Source organism: Stegostoma tigrinum, chromosome 7 (genome assembly GCF_030684315.1).
Source record: "Stegostoma tigrinum isolate sSteTig4 chromosome 7, sSteTig4.hap1, whole genome shotgun sequence".
In the NCBI taxonomy this organism is placed as follows: domain Eukaryota; kingdom Metazoa; phylum Chordata; class Chondrichthyes; order Orectolobiformes; family Stegostomatidae; genus Stegostoma; species Stegostoma tigrinum.
Genome location: NC_081360.1, coordinates 37,976,486 through 37,998,927, shown reverse-complemented (window position 1 = coordinate 37,998,927; position 22,442 = coordinate 37,976,486). Strand labels below are relative to the sequence as shown.

The 22,442-nt window shown below is 43.5% G+C and overlaps 1 protein-coding gene and 1 long non-coding RNA gene across 26 annotated transcripts in view; one reads left to right on the top strand and one right to left on the bottom strand.

Moving 5' to 3' along the window:
- The window catches only part of gulp1b (GULP PTB domain containing engulfment adaptor 1b), a 344,780-nt gene that overhangs the window by 149,428 nt on the left and 172,910 nt on the right, over window positions 1–22,442 (top strand). For 2 of the 25 annotated variants that reach the window (XM_048534105.2, XM_048534115.2), the window contains one exon: window positions 2,712–2,793. The exons of the other annotated variants lie outside the window; for them this stretch is intronic. The gene's annotated coding sequence lies outside the window, so the exon portion shown is untranslated. The remainder of the gene's footprint in view (window positions 1–2,711; window positions 2,794–22,442) is intronic. 25 annotated transcript variants of the gene reach the window in all.
- Window positions 1–22,442, bottom strand: part of LOC125453938 (uncharacterized) — a 46,881-nt gene that overhangs the window by 12,035 nt on the left and 12,404 nt on the right. The window lies entirely within an intron of this gene.

The window sequence follows — 22,442 nt, the reverse complement described above, 5'->3', positions numbered from 1 at the left end:
CCTACCGTACTCAACTCTGCCCCCAACTCTCCCTAATTATTGGGATACTACTCATGTCTTCCACTGTGAAGACTGACACAAAGTATTTATTAAGCTCTTCAGCTATTTCCTTATCTCCCATCACTAGCCTTCCAGCATCAATTTGGAGAGGCCCAGTATCTACTTTTGCCTCTCGTTTGTTTCTTATGTATTGACAGAAGCTTTTACTATCATTTCTAATATTACTAGCTAGCCTACCTTCATATTTGATCTTCTTCTTCCTTATTGCTCTATTTGTTATCCTCTGTTTGTTTTTGTAGCCTTCCCAATCTTCTGATCTCCCAGTGCTCTTGGCCACTTTATAGGCTTTCTCTTTTTCTTTGATATATTTCCTGACTTCCTTTGCCAGCCATGGCTGTCTAATCCCACCCCGGATAATCTTTCTTTTCTTTGGGATGAACCTCTGTACTGTGTCCTCAATTACACCCAGAAACTCGTGCCATTGTTACTCTACTATCTTCCCTGCTAGGCTCTGCTTCCAGTCGATTTTCGTCAATTCCTCTCTCATGCCCCTGTAATTACCTTTATTTAACTGTAACATCATTACATCCGATTTTGCCTTCTCTCTTTCAAACTGCAGACTGAACTCTACCATATTATGATCGCTGCCTCCTAAGTGTTCCCTTACTTTAAGGTCTTTTATAAAGTCTGGCTCAGTACATAGCACTAAGTCCAGAATAGCCTGCTCCCTTGTGGGCTCCATCACAAGCTGTTCCAAAAAGTCATCCTGCAAACATTCCATGAATTCCCTTTCTTTGGATCCACCGGCAACATTATTCACCCAATCCACCTGCATATTGAAGTCCCCCATGATCACCGTGACCTTGCCTTTCTGACATGCCCTATCTATTTCTCGGTGCATCTTGCGCACCTGGTCCTGATCACTGTTAGGAGGTCTGTACATAACTCCCATTATAGTTTTTTTGCCTTTGTGGTTCCTCAATTCCACTCACACTGACTCCACATCTTCTGACCCTATGTCATTCTGTGCCATAGATTTAATTCTATTCTTAACTAACAAGGCAACCCCACCCCCTCTGCCCACCTCCCTGTCTTTTCGATAAGTTGTGAATCCTTGGATGTTTAATTGCCATTCCTGAGCTCCCTGCAACCATGTCTCTGTGATGCCTACCACATCATAATCATTCAAGAGGATTGTGCTGTTAATTCATCTACTTTGTTGCGAATACTACGAGCATTTAGATAAAGTGTCTTAATGCTAGCTTTCTTATCATTATTAGAGAGGTTGGAAATCCCAAGATGTCTTAAGCTATCCTTCCTTTTTGCTGTATTCCTAGTCTGCCTCGAGCTTAAATCCACCTGTACACATGCTATCCTGTTGCTTATCTTTCCATTTAACTCCATACTCCCTCTCTCTTTCACTTTCCCTTCTCCCCGACGCAGAAGTTTAAAGTCCTACTGACCACCCTATTTATCCTTTTTGCTGGAACACTGGTTCCAGATCGGTTCAGGTGGAGACCGTCCCAACGGTACAGATCCCCCCCGGTTCCAAAACTGATGCCAATGCCCCATGAAATGGAATCCCTCTTTCCCACACCAATCCCTTAGCCACGTGTTTACTTCCCTAACTTTCTTTTCCCTATGCCAATTAGCATGTGGCTCGGGCAGTAATCCAGAGATTATGACCCTTGAGGACCTGTACTTCAATTTCTTTCCTAGTGCTTGATAATCCCTGAACAGGTCCTCTACCCTCGCTTTGTCTATGTTGTTAGTCCCAACATGGACCACAACAACTGGATCCTCCCCCTCCTGCTCCAATATCCTTTCAACCCGTTCGGAGATGTCCCGCACACTGGCCCCGGGCAGGCAACACACCAGGCGGGACTCCCGATCTGGCTTGCATAGGATACTATCTGTCCCCCTAATTATGGAATCTGCTGTAACAACTACCTGTCTTTTTGCTCCCCCCTCTTGAATGACCTTCTGCGCCACAGTGCCGTGGTCAGCTGGCTCATACTGTCCACAGTCCTTTCCTCAACCGTACAGGGAGCAAGAATCTCATACCTGTTGCTCAACATCAAGGGCTGAGGCTCCTGCACTCCTGAACTCTGAATCCCCGTACCTGCCTCACTTACAGTCACACTTTGTCCCTGAACACTTTCTGAATTTGAGTTATTTAATAATAACTCCTGAAACAAAGTGTCCAGGTAACTCAGGGACTTTTTAATTCTGATCCCCCGTATTTCTCTTTTGTTATGGCACCTTGATTCTGCACTCAGTCATATGTGATCTTGATGTCCAGGCCAGTGACTTTCACATCACTTCTGGAGTTTACCTTTTTTTGTCATGTTTGGGCCAATGAGATGTGATGACATCACCAGCTGACTGGTCCTGACAGATCCCAAATGAGTGTCAGTGTGAATTTGCAGTGTTATTGCGGCTTGATAACACTATCGATGACCCTTATGTCTTTTTCATGATACAGAGTAGGTGATGGGATTGCACTGTGCAGAATTGGGTTTGTCCTGCTTTTTATGGACAGGGCATTGCTAGACAATTTTTCACATTGCCAAATAGATGCCAGTTTTGTAACTAGACTGGAACAACTTGGCTTGTGTGCAGCTAACACACTTTCAGTCTTATTATCGGAATATGATCAGGGCCCACAGCATTGCATTTTCCAGTGACATTAGCTTTTTCTTTATTCCAAGTGGCATGTATCAACTTGGCTACAGACTGCCTTCCGCGATGGCGAGGGCCGCAGGAGTTTCCACTCAATACTTCCGGCTAAAGGTAGATGAAATTCTTCAGCCTTGTGATCATGGCTCTCCTTTATTTGAATATGGCAATATTTGAGGAATCTTGGCCTCCTGATAGTTGTTTGAAACAGAGATGGTGGTGGACGCTTAATGTAATTTCAATCTGTTCCTTTGGTTGTGGGGTTGCTTAGCTTTGTCTTCCACTGCTTAGCATGCAGGTAATCAGAGATAATGGGAACTGCAGATGCTGGAGAATCCAAGATAATAAAGTGTGAGGCTGGATGAACACAGCAGGCCCAGCAGCATTCTAGGAGCACAAAAGCTGACGTTTCGGGCCTAGACCCTTCATGAAGATAGGCAGTTACGCCTAGAAAGGGTACAGGTAAAAGCTCATGGAGCATCATGTTGCACATGAGAGTTAAAGGTCCTGAGTTCAGTGAGGCATAGATTGGGATGGAAGGTGCCTGCACGTTCTGTCTCACACTCTCACTCTCCCACACACACACACACACACACACACACACACACACACACACACACACACACACACACACACACACACGCACTCACTCTCTCCCTCTATTTTTCTCTGTCTCTCACCCCCCCCACACATACGCACACACTAACTATCTCACCCACATACTCATACACGCACACAATCACACTATGTCTCCCCTCACACTGTTGCTCTCTCTATCTCTCTCGTCCAACTGCCCCCACACATGCACATGCGCACACACACACACCTCTCTGTTTCTACCCCCTCTCACACACACTCGATCTCTCTCTTGTCCTCTCTCTCGTACACACTCAATCTCTTTCTTGCCCTCTCTCACACACACTCAATCTCTCTCTCGCCCTCTCTCTCACGCACACTCAGTCTCTCTCTCGCCCTCTCTCACACACACACTCAATCTCTCTCTTGCCCTCTCTCACACACACATGCTCACACACATGCGTCAATCAATCGGATGAATTTGAATTTGCAGATACATTCTATTTTGTTCACCAAACACACCATCTGTAGACAGTCAATGTGGCGTTTTGTAAATTCCTACTTTAGAAATAAAATCAGGCTGACTGCAAAGCAGAACAGAAACAGATTCTAAGCAAGGCCTCGCACCTGACATTCCTTGTCTGACCCAAATGTCACCTCTTTCTTACACTGATAAAATCTTTTGTTCTCTCTCTGGACAGTGACTTGAAAGAAATTTGGAGACTTGCCTTTACATATTAATCAATTAAAACCTTCTAACTGATTAAAGATTTAACAGCATCTTAGGTTTGTTTAATACATCCTCATCAGTGTTGTAACTCTTTGATCTTTTATTTATAAAGATTCTGAGTCTGATACTACCTCTGTCACTGATACCTGAACAAGGAGAGAGGCTCCGAAAGCCTGTGTTTTCAAATAAACCAGTTGGACTATAACATGGTGTTGAGTGATTTCTGACCATATTCAGGAGAATTAGGCGTCATCCTGAGGTCAGAAAGCATAGACTTAGAATCTGAGATCAATGTGAATGCTGCCATTATCTGGAGAGAGACCCTGAAAGGGAGAGTGACAAAATAGCCAGGAAAGTAAATCATTGTGGCAAGGAAAGGATGGGGGTGAGGGAAAGAATTTCAGAAGCACTGGGCAATGTCGTGGGAAGCAGAAGCTCGGACGATTGGATGAGAGAACTTCTTCTGTTGGTTGGACATCAGCCGTCCATTAATCTATTGTTGTCAGCTGCTCCCTTTCTTTTAACTTCTAGCCTTACTTAAAATCAAGATAACATTTGCACTAAAATACAAATTGCAAGTGTCATTAACATTTTGCATGTGAACTGCTTTACTAGCTCCAGGTTAGAGTCCCAGAAGGAGGGTTGGGACAGGCAATGTTGGAAGGTGTGCAGTAGAAATTTTTAAAAACTCAGCCACAAACAAGAGTAGATAGAGTAAGAACTGCCGATGCTGGAGTCAGAGATAACACAGTGTGGGGGTGGAGGAACACAGCAGGCCAGACAGCATCAGAGGAGCAGGAAAGTTGGCTTTTTGGGTCAGGACGCTTCTTCATTTTCTGAAGAAGGGTCCCGACCCGAAACGTCAACTTTCCTGCTCCTCTGATGCTGCCTGGCCTGCTGTGTTCCTCCAGCTCCACACTGTGTTATCACATATAAAGTAGTTGAAGTATTGAGCAAGTCAGACAATACATCTGCTGTATATACCATAAACTAATGTTACAGGGTCTTTCAACACACAGTACAAATTGGAATATGCAAGGCTAGAAGATGGAACTTATTAAATAATTACTGCTGCAGTTTAGGCACAGGCTATTCTCCCGCTAAATTTGATTCCATGTTTTCACCTAAAAAAAAGTTTCCTGACAAAACAAATGACTCATCATTCAAATTCCAGTTTTTAAAGGCAAGTTATCTTTTAAAGCTCATACATGATTACCAGTAGTTTCTGTGAAATGCATTCTGTTGAAGTGAAGAGTGGAGTGCTGACTCCAAATGACGTCAGTAGTTGCTAATCCTGAGGTGTCTCATGAATAACATCCAATTTCCAGACAGGGTTAATCATTTGATGAAATGTACTGAAATCCTCTTCAATTTGCCCAGTAAATAAAACATCAGTGCTTTATCAGTACAAACATCAAACAAAATCAAAGAAAGTTACCACAAATTATGAATGTTGCGTACTTCTGAAGTACCAGTTAGCAAGTTCATCATGGAATAAAATAGTTGTCAATAATTTAAAGTTGAAATTTGCTTTGAACTCTACGCGGAAGAATTTTATTGGTTTATTCAGGGCCGCATAACCATGTTGGATCTGTAGGGACAAGCTGTGAGGAATGCCATTTAAATAGTACCCCATGGTGCTGCCTGTGCTCTGGGAATTGACACAGGTTTGTGTGGTGCCATCAATTATGGTACGAAATGAACTGATTTCTTCCCTTGAGAATTGTGTTCCACTTGATTCCTCCTGCTTTTCTTCAGCAAAAGCAAATAAACGCAAATCCTCCCAGGATTCTCTATACAGGTATACTGGGAACTCCTGAAAAGGCACATGCTCAGATTGTACAATACTCGAGGTAATTTGTTTCAACTCCCATGGAAAAGTAATACATCCAGCCATAGCCCAGGAGACAGGCCGGGGCTAGAAAGTAAAAGTTATAATAAATGCATTGAACTATACAAAGACAATCCCAAGAGTTCACTTACAAATCTGGAATTGATTTTATTTGTTTTGTTTTTCTTATTTCAAACTCTGAGTCTTAAAAATTGATTTTATTTTGTTGGTACATTCTTCTCATTGGTTATTTCGTAAGAATTCTATTCATCTGTATTTAGTAATTTCTCATTGCTAGTTTTCAGGCTGTTTTCCTGAGTTTGTAGCAATAAACTGATGAAGAAGCTGCAATTAAAGGAAGCAAGTATTACATAATAAAAGGTGGATCCAGTTGCACAACCTTTAATACCAAATTAACATTAAGGTTAGGGTTTTAATGTAAACTTAGTTAAGCAACAGAGGCTGAAAGGTGACCTTATCGAGGTTTATAAAATCATGAGGACCACGAATGGGGTGAATAGCCAAGGTCTTTTTCCCAGGATAGAGGAGCCCAAAACTGGACGGCATAGGTTTACAGCGAGAGGGGAAAGATGTAAAGGAGACTGGAGGGGCAACTTTATCACGCATAGGATGGTGCGTGTATGGAACAAGCTGCCAGATGAAGTGGTGGAGGTGGTTTTAAAAAGCATTTGAGCAGATACATGAATAGGGAGGGTTAAAAGGGGTATGGGCTGAAAGCTGGCAAATAGGACTAGATCAGCCTGGGGTGTCCGCTTGGCACAGATGAATTGGACTGAAAGGCCTATTTCCATGTGGTGTGACTCTAAGTATCTCCCTTAAGGAATTAATATGTTCAGTGTTGTAATATTTTATTTATTTTGTTTCTAAAAGTGTGTTTACAGTTCTTCCAGAACAAGCAAGCAACAGAGCTGTTAATAATTCTTTTTTTAAATTTAAAACTGGAAGTTATTTTAAGATCTATCTCTACCTACCATGCTCCCTCTCTTCTGAATTCATTTCCAGCTTTTAACCCTCTTTTACAAATAAACACTTCTACCAGTATTCGTAGCCATTAACTAGACCCTGTGAAGTGCCTTGTCTTTTACAACCATAGCTTTAACTACTGGTATGACCATCATTGACTGGTGGCTTGTATCACCTACATTTTCAAACCCTTTTCAACTGCATTCACCCCACTTCTCTGTCCTTCACAGGAATGAAGAAAATATATATATGCTTAAATCAAAATCAATCTGTTTTATCCTATGGTGTAATAACAAGAAGGTGACCGTGGACATCTTTGTTCAGAATGAGACTCAGTTCAGCTGTCTCTGAAGTTTTCCATGTCCCCATTCCCATCATTTCCCCTTGCTTATGAAACTAAATCTTGACTCAGCCTCACTCCTCATCAAGACCTGAACATGCAACTCTTCCATCGTCCAAATGTTTTCATTGGGCTTATCCTGTCCATGACCACTCCCTCCGCGACTCCTTCATCTGCTCCACACTTCCCACTAGCCCCACCACTCCCGGCACCTTTCCTTGCAACTGCACGAAGTGCAACACCTGCCCCTACACCTCCCCTCTCACCTCCATTCAAGGCCCAAAACAAACCTTACACATCAGACAGAGGTTCATCTGCACACACATTAATGTGGTCTATTGTATCTGCCCCTGCTGATGTGGCCTCCTCTACATCGGTGAGACCAAGCAGAGGCTCGGAGGCCGCTTTGTAGAGCATCTCTAAAAAGATGCTCTGTTTGTGACAAATGATAACAACTTACAGTTGCGAACGATTTCAACTCCCCCTCCCACTCCTGGGTGATATGTCCATCTTGGGCCTCCTCCAGTGTTACAATGACACCACCCACAAACTGGAGGAGCAACATCTCATATTCCGCCTTGGAACTCTACAGCTCCAAGGTCTCAATGTGGACTTTACGAGCTTCAAAGTCTCCCTGCCCCAGAACTCATCCCACGACCAGCCCCGACTCTTGCCCCTGCCTCCTTGACCTGTCCATCTTCTCTCCCATCTATCCGCCCCTCCCACCTCACTGATCAACCCCCCACCGCCACTCCCTACCTACTAGCCTCATCCCTGCCTCCTTGACCTGCCCGTCTTCTCTCCACCTATCTGCTCCACTATCCACATTCTCTCACCGTCTCCCCCCCTCTCTATTTATTCCAGAGCCCCCTTCCCCTCCCCTATTACTGAAAAAGGGTCTAGACCCTGCTCCTCTGATGCTGCCTGGCCTGCTGTGTTCATCCAGCTCCACACCTTGTTATTTCAGACTCCAGCATCGACAGTTCCTACTATCTCTGTAGTTAACATCCTTTCAAATAGCAGACCAGAGCTACAATGCTTAGTCTTTTGAGTCTTTTCTATCTTTCAGTAGAATCATTGCTGCTGGGGTGCTGGATGTGGTGGGAGCAGGTTAACTGTGCAATGTGATCCCAGTTCCTAGTTTTTTGGGGAAGTTAGAACAGTGTAGATCCCTTAGAATAGACACCATGCTAATCCAGTTACACAATAACAGCAAGTCTCTGCCTGATAGTCTGTAAAAGATCCAGGGGAGCTGCTAGAATTTTGCATGGTAAGTGTCCTTTTATCACTGACTGCTGCAAAATCTTGTTCTATTTGTTACATTGGAGATTTGCTTGTCAGCAAATCATTACAAAGCAGTGCTGATTCCTCTTGAACAACTACAAAAAGACATTTGGAATTCTACCTCATGTCAAAACATTTAACCCCCTGTTTTCCTGATTTTCTTTGGAAAACATCAACTTAATCATTTGTCCTTTCTTAAACTGAAGTAATAAATCATACTCCATATTTTCAATATGCCCTTGAACATTCTTGCTGATTCGTCATTTTTCTGATACTGAGAAGACTTAATAGAAAGTGATACAGGAGATGTTGCACTGAAATGTTATCAAGAAAGACTGCAGAACAATATTGCAGCCTTTTTTTTGAAGAAGGGTCTTGACCCGAAACGGGAAGCTTTCCTGCCCCTCTGATGCTGCTTGGCCTGCTGTGTTCACCCAGCTTCACGCTGTGTTATCTCAGATATTGCAGCCTACAGTCTTATTTATTTGCCTTACATTGATAAATGGGTATTGTTCTGATAGTGGTCAACATGGATAAGCAAATTTTAACATGCAACATTTGATTATATTTGAGACCTTTCACAGAAAAAAATATATGTTAAAGAGGACAAATGCTGATCTAAAATGGCTGTATTGATCATCTAACCATGGACTGAGCTACTGTTCATGAAAGCAGTTTGACATAATTTCAAAGCAGTATATTTTGCTTAGACAACTGAATCAATGTCAAGTAGAACCCAGAAATCTGAATCTTGTGCGTTTTCTCTCTCTGTCTGTCTTTACTCACTCTCTCTTTCTCTCTCTTTGTGCCTCTGTTCTCCCTCATTTCAAGATAGCATCTGGTGACAAAGCAACAGGCAAATGAACCATTCACTAAGGGGGTATCTCCAAATTTCACCACTGCTGATGATGTCAGACAACAATTTATCAACTGTGGCCTGAGTTCATTATGCCTCAAGGAATCAATGTCAAGGGCTCTCTAAACTGCACTACCTTTATATTCCCTCTTTCAACCCAATGTTCTCCCATGCCATGAAAACGCCCGCTCTCAACTGATCTCAGAAACTAAGCAGACTCTGGCCTGGTTAGTACTTGGATGGGAGACTGCCCAGGATTACGAGCTGCAGTAGGCTTTGGGTGACACGGTGGCTCAGTGGTTATCACTGCTTAGGATGTAGCTTGTGGATGATTCAATGATTGTAATGCTATTGAACATCACGAGGAGATGGGGAAATACTTTTTCTCTTGTGGATTTTCTCTTATGTTATTTACTGTTTACGAGCTCAAACCTGATATTGTCCTGTTCGTGCAATAATTAGACATGGATTCCTTCTGCATTTGAGGAGTTGAAAATTATGCTGAGTATTGTGCAGTCATTAGTGAACATCTCCACTTCTGATCTTAAGATAAGAGGGAGTCATTGATGAAGCAGCTGAAGATGGTTGGATGGAAGATTCTACTCTGAGCTACTCACTGATGTAATGATGTACTACAATGATGTACCAAGGCTGAGATCATTGTTCTCCCATAGCCACCACCGGCATCTTTTGTCCCAGGAATAGTTCCAACAATCAGATTTCTTTTCCCCCCGATACCCACCAATTGCATTTTTTTCACCTCTTTGACTGTGCACTCAGTCAAATTCTGCCTTGATGACAAGGGCAGTCATTCTCACCTCACCTCTGGCATTGAGCTTTGTTAGCCTTGTTTGGACCAAGGCTGTAATACAGTCAGGAGCTGGGTGGGCCTGGTGCAACTCAGACCGTGGACCAGTGACCAGGCCATTACTGCAAGCTATAAAGAACATGAAAATATTTGCCAGTAATGGCTCAAGATGGTGTTAAAATGAGGAGCAATGATTTCTTCTTTTCAGCTGATCATTATAGAAAATTAATGAGCTGATAATTAGGAACAAAGTTACTTTTTTTGTATGAATATGACATAGGTGATACTGAATGAGGTTCCAAAGTGACAATTATCACCCAATTTGTGTTTTATTTGATAAACTGCAGTCCAAGGGAACATAGAAAGTTATATATCAGTGGTGAGGTGATGGCCTAGTGGTATTATCTCCGGATTGTTAATCCAGAGACCCAGGTGCAAATCTCACCAAGGCAGATGGTAGAATTTGAATTTAATAAACATCTGTAATTAAGAGTCTAATGATAAGCATGAAACTATTGTCAGCTGTCTGGTTCATTGATGTCCTTTAGGGAAGGAAACTGTCATCTCTACCTAGCCTGGCCTATAGGTGACTCCATACCCACAGCAATGTGGTTTACTCGTCTGGGCAGTTAGGGATTGGCAATAAATGCTGCCTAGCCAGCAATGTCTTCATCCTGTGAATAAATTTTTAAAAATCTTAGACATCCAGAGTACTTTTGATATTTGCTACATATTTCCCTCTACTTTTCTAGCCTCAGTATCCCAGTTAAAAAAACTGATTATCGGTAATCCCCAGGATATTGAGGCACATTATTTAACAATAGCAACGCTGGTGAATGTTAAGGGGCGATTTAGATAATTTCTTCTTGAAGATGGTCATTACCTGGCATCTATGCGACACAAATGTTACGTCCTTTTATCAGCCCAGGCCTGAAAGTCGTCCAGGTCTTGCTACATGCTGATGTAAACTGAGGAATTACGAATGATATTGTAAACTGTGTAATTACCAATGAACACTCCTTATTTTATGTTTAAGCTGGAGGAAAGGTCTTGATGAAGCGGCTAAAAGGGCTTGTACCTCAGATACAGCCCTTATGAACTCTGTGTTCTGGGGAAGTGTCACTCGACCTGAAACGTTAACTCTGATTTCTGTCCACAGATGGTGTCAGACTTGCTGAACTTTTCCAACAATTTCTGGTTTTGCCTCAAGAACAGTTCCTGGGACTGACAGCTTAACCTGTTGCCCCACATTATGGATATGTATATTTAACCAACCTATTCAGATATGCATTGACGCACCTCTGGTGCAAATGGAACTTAAACCCAGGACACCTGGCTCATAGGTAGGGACATTACCACTGCACCTTAAGAACCCCTTCCTGAGATTGAGATGGTTAGCCTTGAACAACCACGACCATTATCTTGTCTGCAACATGTAACTCCAATCAGTGGAGATGTTTTTTCTGAATCCCATTGACTCCAATTTTTCTGGAGCTCCTTGATACCAAACTTCTTAAAATTAACTCACATAATGTGGGTGTCACTGGCTGACCTAGCATTATTTTCCATCATGGGTTGCCCTTGAGCTGACTTCTTAACAGTCCATGTGCTTTGGGTAGACCTGCAGTGCTGTTAGTGAGAGATATCTGGGATATTGACCCAGTGTGACTAAAGGAGCAGTGATGTATTTCCATGTCAAGATGGGGATTAGATTGAGAGGACATTGCAGGTGGTGTTTCCATGTATCTGCTGCACTTATCCTTCTAGATGGTAGTGGTTGAGAGTTTGGGAGTTGCTGCTGAAGGAACATGGTGAATTTCTTCACTGCATCTTGTAGAACATACACGTTGCTGCTACTGTGCGTCAGTGGTGGATGGAGTGGATGTCTGTGGATGTGCTGCCACTCAAGTTGGATGTTTTGCCCCGATGGTATCGCATGTCTTGAATACTGATGGATCTGCAGTCATCTCGGCACATGGGGAGGACTTCATAAATCTCTTGAATTTGCCATTTAAATGTTGACAACCTTTGGGGAGTCAAGAGGTGAGTTACTTCCAGCAGGATTCCTAGTATCTGACTTACTCTTGTAGCCACTGTATTTATATGGTGAGTTCGGTTGAGTTTCTGGTCAATGGTAAACCCCAGAATGTTGATAATGAGGGATTCAGTGATGTTGATGCCACGGAATATGAAAGAGCAGTGCTTAGATTCTGTTTTGTTGGAGATGGTTATTGCCTGGTACTTATGTGGCATGAATGTTACGTGCCACATGTCAGCCTGAACCTAGATATTGTCAAGGTTCTGCATTTGAAGATGGACTGTTTCTTAATCTGAGGAGTCACGAGTGGTGCTAAACATTGTGCAATCATCAGTGAATATCGCACTTCTGACCTTATGATGGACAGAGGTCATTGATGAAGCAGCTGGAGATAGTTGGGCCTAGAACACTATCCTGAAATACAGAGGTAAGTAGTGTCTTGATTCTGAGGGCAGTCACCCTCATCTCACCATGGAATTCAACTCTTTTGTCCATGCTTGGAACAAAGCTCTTTGAACCCTGGAACAGAGTGTCCATAACAGAACTCATACTGAGCATCAATGATCGCTACATTGCTGAGTAGGTACTACTTGATGCTGTTAACAAAACTTTCTTCTGTTGCTTTACTTTTGATTGAGAATAGACTCGTGATGGTAATTGGTCAGAATGGATTTGTCAAACTAAAGTACAATGGCACATTAATGGCACAATTTATTCCAGAGCATAAATCTTCAGGATTGTCGATCAAATACTGTCAGGATCCAATGCCCAGGACCTCAAAAGTAATATTCTGTGGACTGCTTCCAGTGCCATGCAGTATTGAGCATGGGATTAGAAGGATAGAGCAAGTAATGTGCATTGTTGAGATGGTACGGATTAGAGGATTTAAGATTCTTGAGCCACCAGGACTTTTTGTATTGGTGATGGGATACAAAAAGATGGATGGGTTACATCTGAACAGGAACAGAGCCAACATCCCTAGTGGAGAGGTTTGCGAATGTCGTTGAAGTAGATTGAAACTAGATTAGCTAGAAGATGGGACTGTGATTAAAAAGTTCAGATCGTAGAGAATTTGAGATGGATTGGAAGTTAAACAAAAGTAAGTGAGTCTGGAAGGCAGAGGCAACAGAGGCTACATGAGAAAGAGGTGAGTTTAGCAAGGCTAAGTGGAATATATTTTAATGCAAGGAGCCTGAGGAATAAAGTAGAATAGTTGGGGCACAGATAGGTATGTGAGAGCAAGATTTCACAGCTATGATCAAGAATTGGTTCAAACATGGGTGGGATTAACAGCTCAGAATTCATGGTTGTAAAGTATTTCATCAGACGGGGAGGGGATAGAAGAGAATGGAGGTTCACAATATCAAACAAGGAACAAATGATGGCAGTGAGGAGTGGTGATGTCTTGGAGGAATCATTAAATGTGGGCATATGGGTAGAAGTAAAAAACACAGAAGTGATAAACGTGTTGTTAGGTGAAAATTGTAGGCCCCCTAACAGTCAGGATCAAATATGTTATCAAACTTCAGAGACGCATAACAATAATAATGCAGTAATTGGGAACTTTAACCACCTAAATGCTGATTGGGTAATTTTGTGCACAAGATTGGGAGGGAGTAACTCCATTGGATAGTCATGGAAAAGATTAAGGATGTGCCAAGAATAGAAGTTATAAATTGGGAAAAGGCTAATTTAACTAAAATCAGGGATGCATTGGGCTAAATGAATGACGAGCAGCTCCTTGGAGATATAACTTGTGTTTGAGGAGTGGGAGGCATTCAAATAGATATTGTTTGAGTACAGGGCAGATGAAGACAAAGGGTGGGATCAAGACTAGAGAGACTACCTCAAGAGACTTAGAGGTTCGGATTAGGAAAAGAAGTGAAAGAGATGGTGCTACCAAGGGCTCAATATAGCGGAGTCCCTGCAGAACTATAAAAAGTGCGGTAGAAAGGTGGAGTTACAAAAGAATGTAGGAAACTTAACGGACTGCATGAAAAAGCATTAGCAGATAGAATAAAGGAAAACCTAAAGGCTTTTTTTTCAAATATATAAATAATAAATAGGGAATAATAAACCAGATTAGGACCATATAGGTGCTCTGCAATAGAACCTCAATGAATGCTTTCCATCAGTCTTCAGAAAGGGAAAAAGATGATGGAGGTACAGAGATCAGAGCGGACGACTGTGAAATATTAGAACAAATTAACACAGAGAAGAGGTACTAGCAGATTTAGCAGTTTTAAAATTCAATTAATCCACATGCCAGTATAAGATGTGCGCCAGGTTGTTGAGGAAGACATTGGAGGAGATATTATGAACCCTGGCAATAACGTTTGAATCTTCTGTGGCCAAGGGTGAGCTGCCAGAGGACTGCTAACTGCCTGGACCCAATGAAATACTTCACTGAACTGTAGTCAGATAGGAAATACTGCCACTAATTTGTATGCAACAAACTCCTACACAGAGTAACATGATCATGACAGGACAAACTGATTTATGTGATGTTGATTTTATTTCAACTGGTTTCCTCTGGCACTCTCTACCCAAGTCTGACTACCGTCTTCTTGCTTTTTCTCCTTTCCACACTCAAATTGTCCTTTAAAATAGCAAAACAGGAACAAGTATGTGCCTGTCAGTACCTGCATTCATGTCTTACATGTTAGCAATCAAAGTATCATCTGCGTTTAATCAGTTTTGCCTTTTCTTACCCAGTGAAGCACCAGGGACAATCTATTGTCTTAAATTAAACTGGTAACATTTTATAATTCCAGCCATGATCCTAAAGAAATATTATTTCTCTCTCTCATTCTAGGCTAAACAGATTTTCTTGCATTTACAAAATTGATTGAATAACCATCTTTCCGAACTCTTTATAGAATCCCTACAGTGTGGAAAGAGGCTATTTGGCCCCCCAATCCCACACTGACCCTCCAAACAGCATCCCATCCAGTCCCACCCACCTACCCTATCCCTGTAACCTTGCATTTACCATGGCTAATCCACTAGCCTGCACATCCCTGCATATCATAGGCAATTTAACATGGCCCATCCGCTTAATCTGTGTACCTATGGACTGTAGGAGGAAATCAGAGCACCTGGAGGAAAGCCATGCAGACACGTGGAGAAAGTGCATGCTTTACGCAGACAGTTACCTAAGGCTGGAATCAAACCCCAGGCCTTGTCACTCTGAGGCAACATGCTAGCTATATATCAGAGATAATGGGAACTGCAGATGCTGGAGATTCCAAGATAATAAAATGTGAGGCTGGATGAACACAGCAGGCCAAGCAGCATCTCAGGAGCACAAAAGCTGACGTTTCGGGCCTAGACCCTTCATCAGAGAGGGGGATGGGGGGAGGGAACTGGAATAAATAGGGAAAGAGGGGGAGGCGGACCGAAGATGGAGAGTAAAGAAGATAGGTGGAGAGGGTGTAGGTGGGGAGGTAGGGAGGGGATAGGTCAGTCCAGGGAAGACGGACAGGTCAAGGAGGTGGGATGAGGTTAGTAGGTAGCTGGGGGTGCGGCTTGGGGTGGGAGGAAGGGATGGGTGAGAGGAAGAACCGGTTAGGGAGGCAGAGACAGGTTGGACTGGTTTTGGGATGCAGTGGGTGGGGGGGAAGAGCTGGGCTGGTTGTGTGGTGCAGTGGGGGGAGGGGATGAACTGGGCTGGTTTAGGGATGCAGTGGGGGAAGGGGAGATTTTGAAACTGGTGAAGTCCACATTGATACCATATGGCTGCAGGGTTCCCAGGCGGAATATGAGTTGCTGTTCCTGCAACCTTCGGGTGGCATCATTGTGGCAGTGCAGGAGGCCCATGATGGACATGTCATCAAGAGAATGGGAGGTGGAGTGGAAATGGTTTGCGACTGGGAGGTGCAGTTGTTTGTTGCGAACTGAGCGGAGGTGTTCTGCAAAGCGGTCCCCAAGCCTCCGCTTGGTTTCCCCAATGTAGAGGAAGCCGCACCGGGTACAGTGGATGCAGTATACCACATTGGCAGATGTGCAGGTGAACCTCTGCTTAATGTGGAATGTCATCTTGGGGCCTGGGATGGGGGTGAGGGAGGAGGTGTGGGGACAAGTGTAGCATTTCCTGCGGTTGCAGGGGAAGGTGCCGGGTGTGGTGGGGTTGGAGGGCAGTGTGGAGCGAACAAGGGAGTCACGGAGAGAGTGGTCTCTCCGGAAAGCAGACAGGGGAGGGGATGGAAAAATGTCTTGGGTGGTGGGGTCGGATTGTAAATGGCGGAAGTGTCGGAGGATAATGCGTTGTATCCGGAGGTTGGTAGGGTGGTGTGTGAGAACAAGGGGGATCCTCTTGGGGCGGTTGTGGCGGGGGCGGGGTGTGAGGGATGTGTCGCGGGAGATGCGGGAGACGCGGTCAAGGGCGTTCTCAATCACCGTGGGGGGAAAGTTGCGGTCCTTAAAGAACTTGGACATCTGGGATGTGCGGGAGTGGAATGTCTTATCGTGGGAGCAGATGCGGCGGAGGCGGAGGAATTGGGAATAGGGGATGGAATTTTGCAGGAGGGTGGGTGGGAGGAGGTGCTAGCTATATATGCCGTCTATATATATGACTCCTATGTATTTCCACTGCACAATTTGTCTTTGGGACATTGTCATGACAGTGGGAGGCTGAAAAAGTGCTGTAGGATGACTGATACCTTGCTACCACTATCACACCTCACACCACTCAAGTTAAGCAACATTACATGTAAAGAGCATGTTAGTGAACACTTACAGTTCAAGGTGAGAGGAAATTAGCTCTGAGCCCTTGTGAAGGCTTAGATTGTTTCTGTGAATTGTGGCCTATAGGTAACACTTTTAAGGTCATTTGTGATTACTTTTACTTTATAAAGATGAGAATTTTCAATCTGGAATGACTAATGACATGATCAAGACTACTTGTGACCAGGACTTGTACTCCACAAAGTTAGAGACTGCAAGCATTTCAAATGCAGAATACCATTACTGTAAATGCCTTCAACGGTGCAGTGAAAGTGCCTGATTAATGTAGTTACCTTGGAAGGGTCTCACGTCATGCAGAAGAAGAGCTTGTGTGCTCACACTGAAGAGAAAAACAATTTTTCTGCTGTCACCAGATGTATTGTCAGTCATTTTCCATTTTCAGCACACATTTGTGAGCCTCATGAGTATAAAAGACAACCTAAGTCGCCTTCAGCAGAGTGCCCCTCTCCTCCAAAACCTCCATGCTTCTTGCATTGGTATTCCATGTTGAGCTGATCAATACTGAGACTTGAAATATTTCCACATGCTTCTTTGAATTATGACTTCATGTCTTATCATTATCTCCTGACCCTCAGCCCACCACCTTCGTCAAGCCACCCATCGTGCTACACTCACCTCCATGGTGGCCAGGGTAGTGTGGATCCTCAGTGAATACCCCTCCCATGATTCTCAATCCACTGTCGCCTCTCCCTCTGATATATTGACTTCCAACCCCCTCTCCCTTTCACAATCATTGTTCCTTCTCCATCTCAGCATGCTATTTCCAAACAACAGAATCAAGTTCAGCGGCATCCATCCTACAGCAATAGCCTCTGATAACTACCCCGCCTCCCTCGTGTTTTAGTGACTTGGACTGATGGCCCAACTGATGAGTGATCAGATCCTTGTAGCTCCTCGACTGAGTTACCATGACTCCCTGGACTGGTTGTACTGGACGCACAGAACTGACGATGTCCCACTACCCGGGCTGAAGAAGCATGGACACCTGAACCATTGCCATCCATCTGGTGATTGACAGAGCTTAGGTCCCGAATCTGATATCAGAGGCTGCCCCTGATTTACTGTGGTGGGACCCCCCAGACTGAAGAACGTCTCCCTTAACTTGACTGAGGAACATACCTCTGACTTTCAAGCTGGGATTTTTCCAACTTCCACTTTTGATTTGGCGGAATGGAGAACGGGAATGAGGTGAGGTAAGGTGAGATTAACTAATAGTGAAATGCTAATACACACAAATAGAAGCAAAAAGGCAGTTTGCCATTCACTTGCACGATTGTTGTTTCGCTGTTCAACACTCAATTGGAAAATCAGACAGTTTACTCTCAATTTAGAGAATCTCCTCCACAGTTCTGAAGTGAACTGAATCAGTTCTGAGGAAGGGTCAGCGGACCCGAAACGTTAATTCAGATCTTTTTTTTCTTCACAGATGCTGCCAGACCTGCTGAGCTTTTCCAGCAACTTCTGTTTTTGTTCCTTACTTACAGCATCTGCAGTTCTTTCGGTTTTTATTAGAGAATCTCCTAATTGTCGACCTTCACCTATTTTCTCAACTTTCTCACCAATGCTTGCAGTTTGTTATTTAAATAACTGGGAATATTTTACCTATAGTCACTATCAAGGAAGTTAGTGTCACATTGCAGATTTATTAATTTAATTCAAATTCCATCAGTTGCCAAGATAGGATTTGAACTCGTGTTCCAGTCGATTGGCCTGGGTCTCTGGACGAACAGTCGAGTGTTATTGGCCCTAAACCATCAGTGGTACGATTATATAGGGGAGTTTAAAGGGAAGGTGAACAGTTAAGAAGCAAAATTATACCAACTGTCAAAAGTGACCTGGGGGAAATATGACGTTGAAGCTGCAAACCCCTACTTCCTCACTGATCTCCTAGTGTGTACTCCTGCTCTTCAAATAGTTTCAGAATTGCTGCTTTTAGAGTGGCCTTTCTGTTGCTGGCCACCTCACTGATCCAAAATACGTTAACCACTCTGCTATTGCTGACCTCACTCACAAGTCACTCACTATTCAACACTGCTTATGGGGATAAATTCAATGACTTGCTGGGGAAAGTATGGTTGACAAAGAGGTTGGATGGCCTTGGATGGAAAGAAAATGGAATAGAGATGGATATGATGATGAAAGATATGGAGAACAGACCAGAACAAAGAATATAGAATCAGGGAATTCAAGTAAGATTTGACAGTAAGGCTGAAAAGCAATTATGCATGAATAAGCCAAGTTATGTGAGTAGCAAATTGAAAACAGGTCCATTCATCGGTGAGATAACAAGGTGAAGAGCTGGATGGAGACTGCAGGCCCAGCAGCATCAGAGGAGCAGGAAAGCTGATGTTTCGGACGTAGACCCTTCTTCAGAAATGGGGGAGGGGAAGGGGATTCTGAAATAAATAGGGAGAGAGGGGGAGGCGGAACACCTATGTTCGGCTTGCACCAAACAACTGCACCTCTCAGTTGCGACCCATTTCAACTTACCCTCTCATTCCTCAGACAATGTGTCCATCCTGGGCCTCCTGCAGTTCCACAACGATGCCACCCGAAGGTTGTAGGAATAGAACCTCATATTTCGCTTACGAACCATGCAGCTCAATGGTATCAATGTAGACTTCACAAGCTTCAAATTCTCCCCTCCCCCAACCCCATTCCAAAACCAGCCCAGCTTGTCCCCACCTCCCTAACCTGCCCTTTCTCCCACCTATCCAATCCTCCCACCTCAAACGCCACGCCCATCTCCTACCTACTAGCCTCATCACACCCAGTTCACCTGTCCGTCCTCCCTGGACTGACCTATCCCCTCCCTAACTCCCCACTGTCACCCACCTTTACTTGCTCCACCCTGCCTCTCTGACCTGTCTGTCTCCTCTCCACCTATCTTCTCCTCTATCCATCTTCTATCCGCGTCCCCCCTCCCTATTTATTTCAGAATCCCCTTCCCCCTCCCCCATTTCTGAAGAAGGGTCTAAGCTCGAAACGTCAGCTTTCCTACTCCTCTGATGCTGCTTGGCCTGCTTTGTTCATCCAGCTCTACACCATGATATCTCAGATTCTCCAGCATCTGCAGTTCCGGCTACCCCATTCAAAGGTGATATAGTCATTATAGAGATTGAGTTAATAATTTCACTGAGCAGACACAAGGTAAAGGGGGGATTAGAGTGGGGTGCCAGACACAAATGATGCTGTAGTAACGAATTCAGGGTGGGGTTGAGATGAGATTGCATCGACTAAGAGAGCCTGATAAGTAGTTGTGGCATGGTAGAAAGTGGATGATCAAGCAATAGAGAACATAACAAATGAAAATGGGATGTTGTAATGGAACGGCAATGTTCATAGAATCTCTACAGTGTGGAAACATGCCCTTCAAGTCCACACCAAACTCAGAGCATCCCACCACCTATTGCCCACCTTCCCTACATATCCCTGAACACTACAGGCAATTTAACATGGACAATCCGCCTAATGTGCACATCACTGAATTGTGGGAGGAAGCTGGAGCAACTGGAGAAAACCCATGCTGACACGGGGAGAACATGCAAACTCCACACCGACAGTCACTTGAGGATGGAACCAAACCTGGGTCCTTGGCACTGTGAGGCAGCAGTGCCAACCCCTAAGCCACCGTGCCTCCCTTTTCAGTTGAAAGAGGCTTCATTGAACATCGTTAATGTGTAATTTATAGAGAAATTGGAAAACAACAAAACCATGGAGGGCTGAATGCATAATTTTCTTGACATACCCACTCATATTCATTTCCTCTTTCATACAGTCTTTTTTTCGTATAAGCATTGTTTATAGGAATTCTTGCAGCCAACGTTATAACATGTTACATTTCCTGTTTTTATAGACATTGAATGGCAGCCAGTAGATTCAGTGCCCTGAACAACTAGTACTTCGTAAGACTCTGCATCAATCTTGCCAACTATTGCAGATATCAACACAACTACATTCACCCGAAGAATTTCAATAACAAACTTGAAGAAACAGCATTATAGCAGTCACTGCACACATGAGGAGGAATAAGTCATGCTGTATGTTTGTAATGATTTGTGGGAACTCACTGCAGCAGCAATTTTGTTCTTTAACTCCCTGTAGAGGCAGTGCTCCTCAATATCTGTAAGATAACTATTACTGTGAAGCTGATTGCAATTTGTTTCATTAGTTGTAACATTTGAAATCCCTTCACTCTTCTTGCCAATTCTTCCATAAAATCTTGTGATAACAAGGCATGGAAAGGAATCCTGAGTTGCTGACCAAACTTCTGTCAATGAAATAACTTCCATCAGCAGGAAACTCTACCCTTGTTATCATGTTGGTTCATTTAACTTACAGCTCCATCTAGATTTCTAAGATGTGTTTGCCTTTGTCTGCCATTCAGAGGCAAAGGTAGATTCTGATATGATTTTGTGCAAAGGTTTCGTCTCCCTTCTAGGTGACATCTTCAGTGCCGTGTAGCCTCCGTTGAAGTGCAGTTGTTCTGTCCCACTCTGAATTTATGTGGTCTGGTCTGTCATGAGGGGTAGTCCTGTTTCCAGACAGTGTCATGCCCACCATGATAGACTGGACCATATAAATTCAGAGTGGAACAGAACAACTGTTCTTCAACTGACGCTAGACAGCACTGAAGATGTCACCTCGAAGGGAGACAAAACGCTTGCACAAACACCAATCAACTCGGCAAATCAACCAACATCTTGAGCTACAGATCTTCATTAAGCCGCTAAAGATTCTGATACCTGTGGTCCAGACAATGAAATAACTTGTCAGCATTGCGGTAAGCATATTAGGTAAAGCTATTCATACTCAATAGAATTATAGATGCGAGTTGAACAGAATACTTTGAAACAAAAAGAGTGCTGGAGAAACACTGCAGAACTTCTGGCAAAGAGTAGCCAGATTTCTAGCATTCACAGTTTTAGTGTTTATTTGAATGGAATAGTTGTTCTTCTGTGACACTGAGCCGATTGTACTTTCAAAGGTTCATTATACCTTATTAATGCTTCTGGATTTTTTAGAAATGGTCCAAAATTCTCCCCTCTTGCTTTTATATAGTCATGCTACTTTCTGTACAACTTGGTGCGTGATCAGCAAACAGCATTTGTCCAGTGATGAAAATGACCCATTTGTGCTTCCTTCTGTAAAACAGACCCCCCACCATTTTAAATCAGCTTTCTATGGTCCTTGCAATGCTTTACTGCACAGTGTTACAATTATGAGATTGTTGTGACTCTAATACAAGATAAAATGAGATGAGCCACGTGACCAATTTTGAAGCCTGCTTAACAGCAACCAGAAGTGATTTAACTATTAGAAATTAAAGGAGATCCAGATTGTTTTCCTAGAAAGAAGGTGTAAGATGTATACCTTGCAGACAACGGCAGCAGCCCGTGTACTTGGTGGATAATCTGTGAGGCTCCAAAATCCCAGAGGTAAACTAATGTGCTTTGAGTTGTCCATTTACTTGGAAGACAAAGAGCACTGGGGTCACCAGGATCACTGATCAGTATTTCTGGCTGGATACAAGGCCGACGCGATTCATGTTCTGGCAGAGGTCGGCTTTG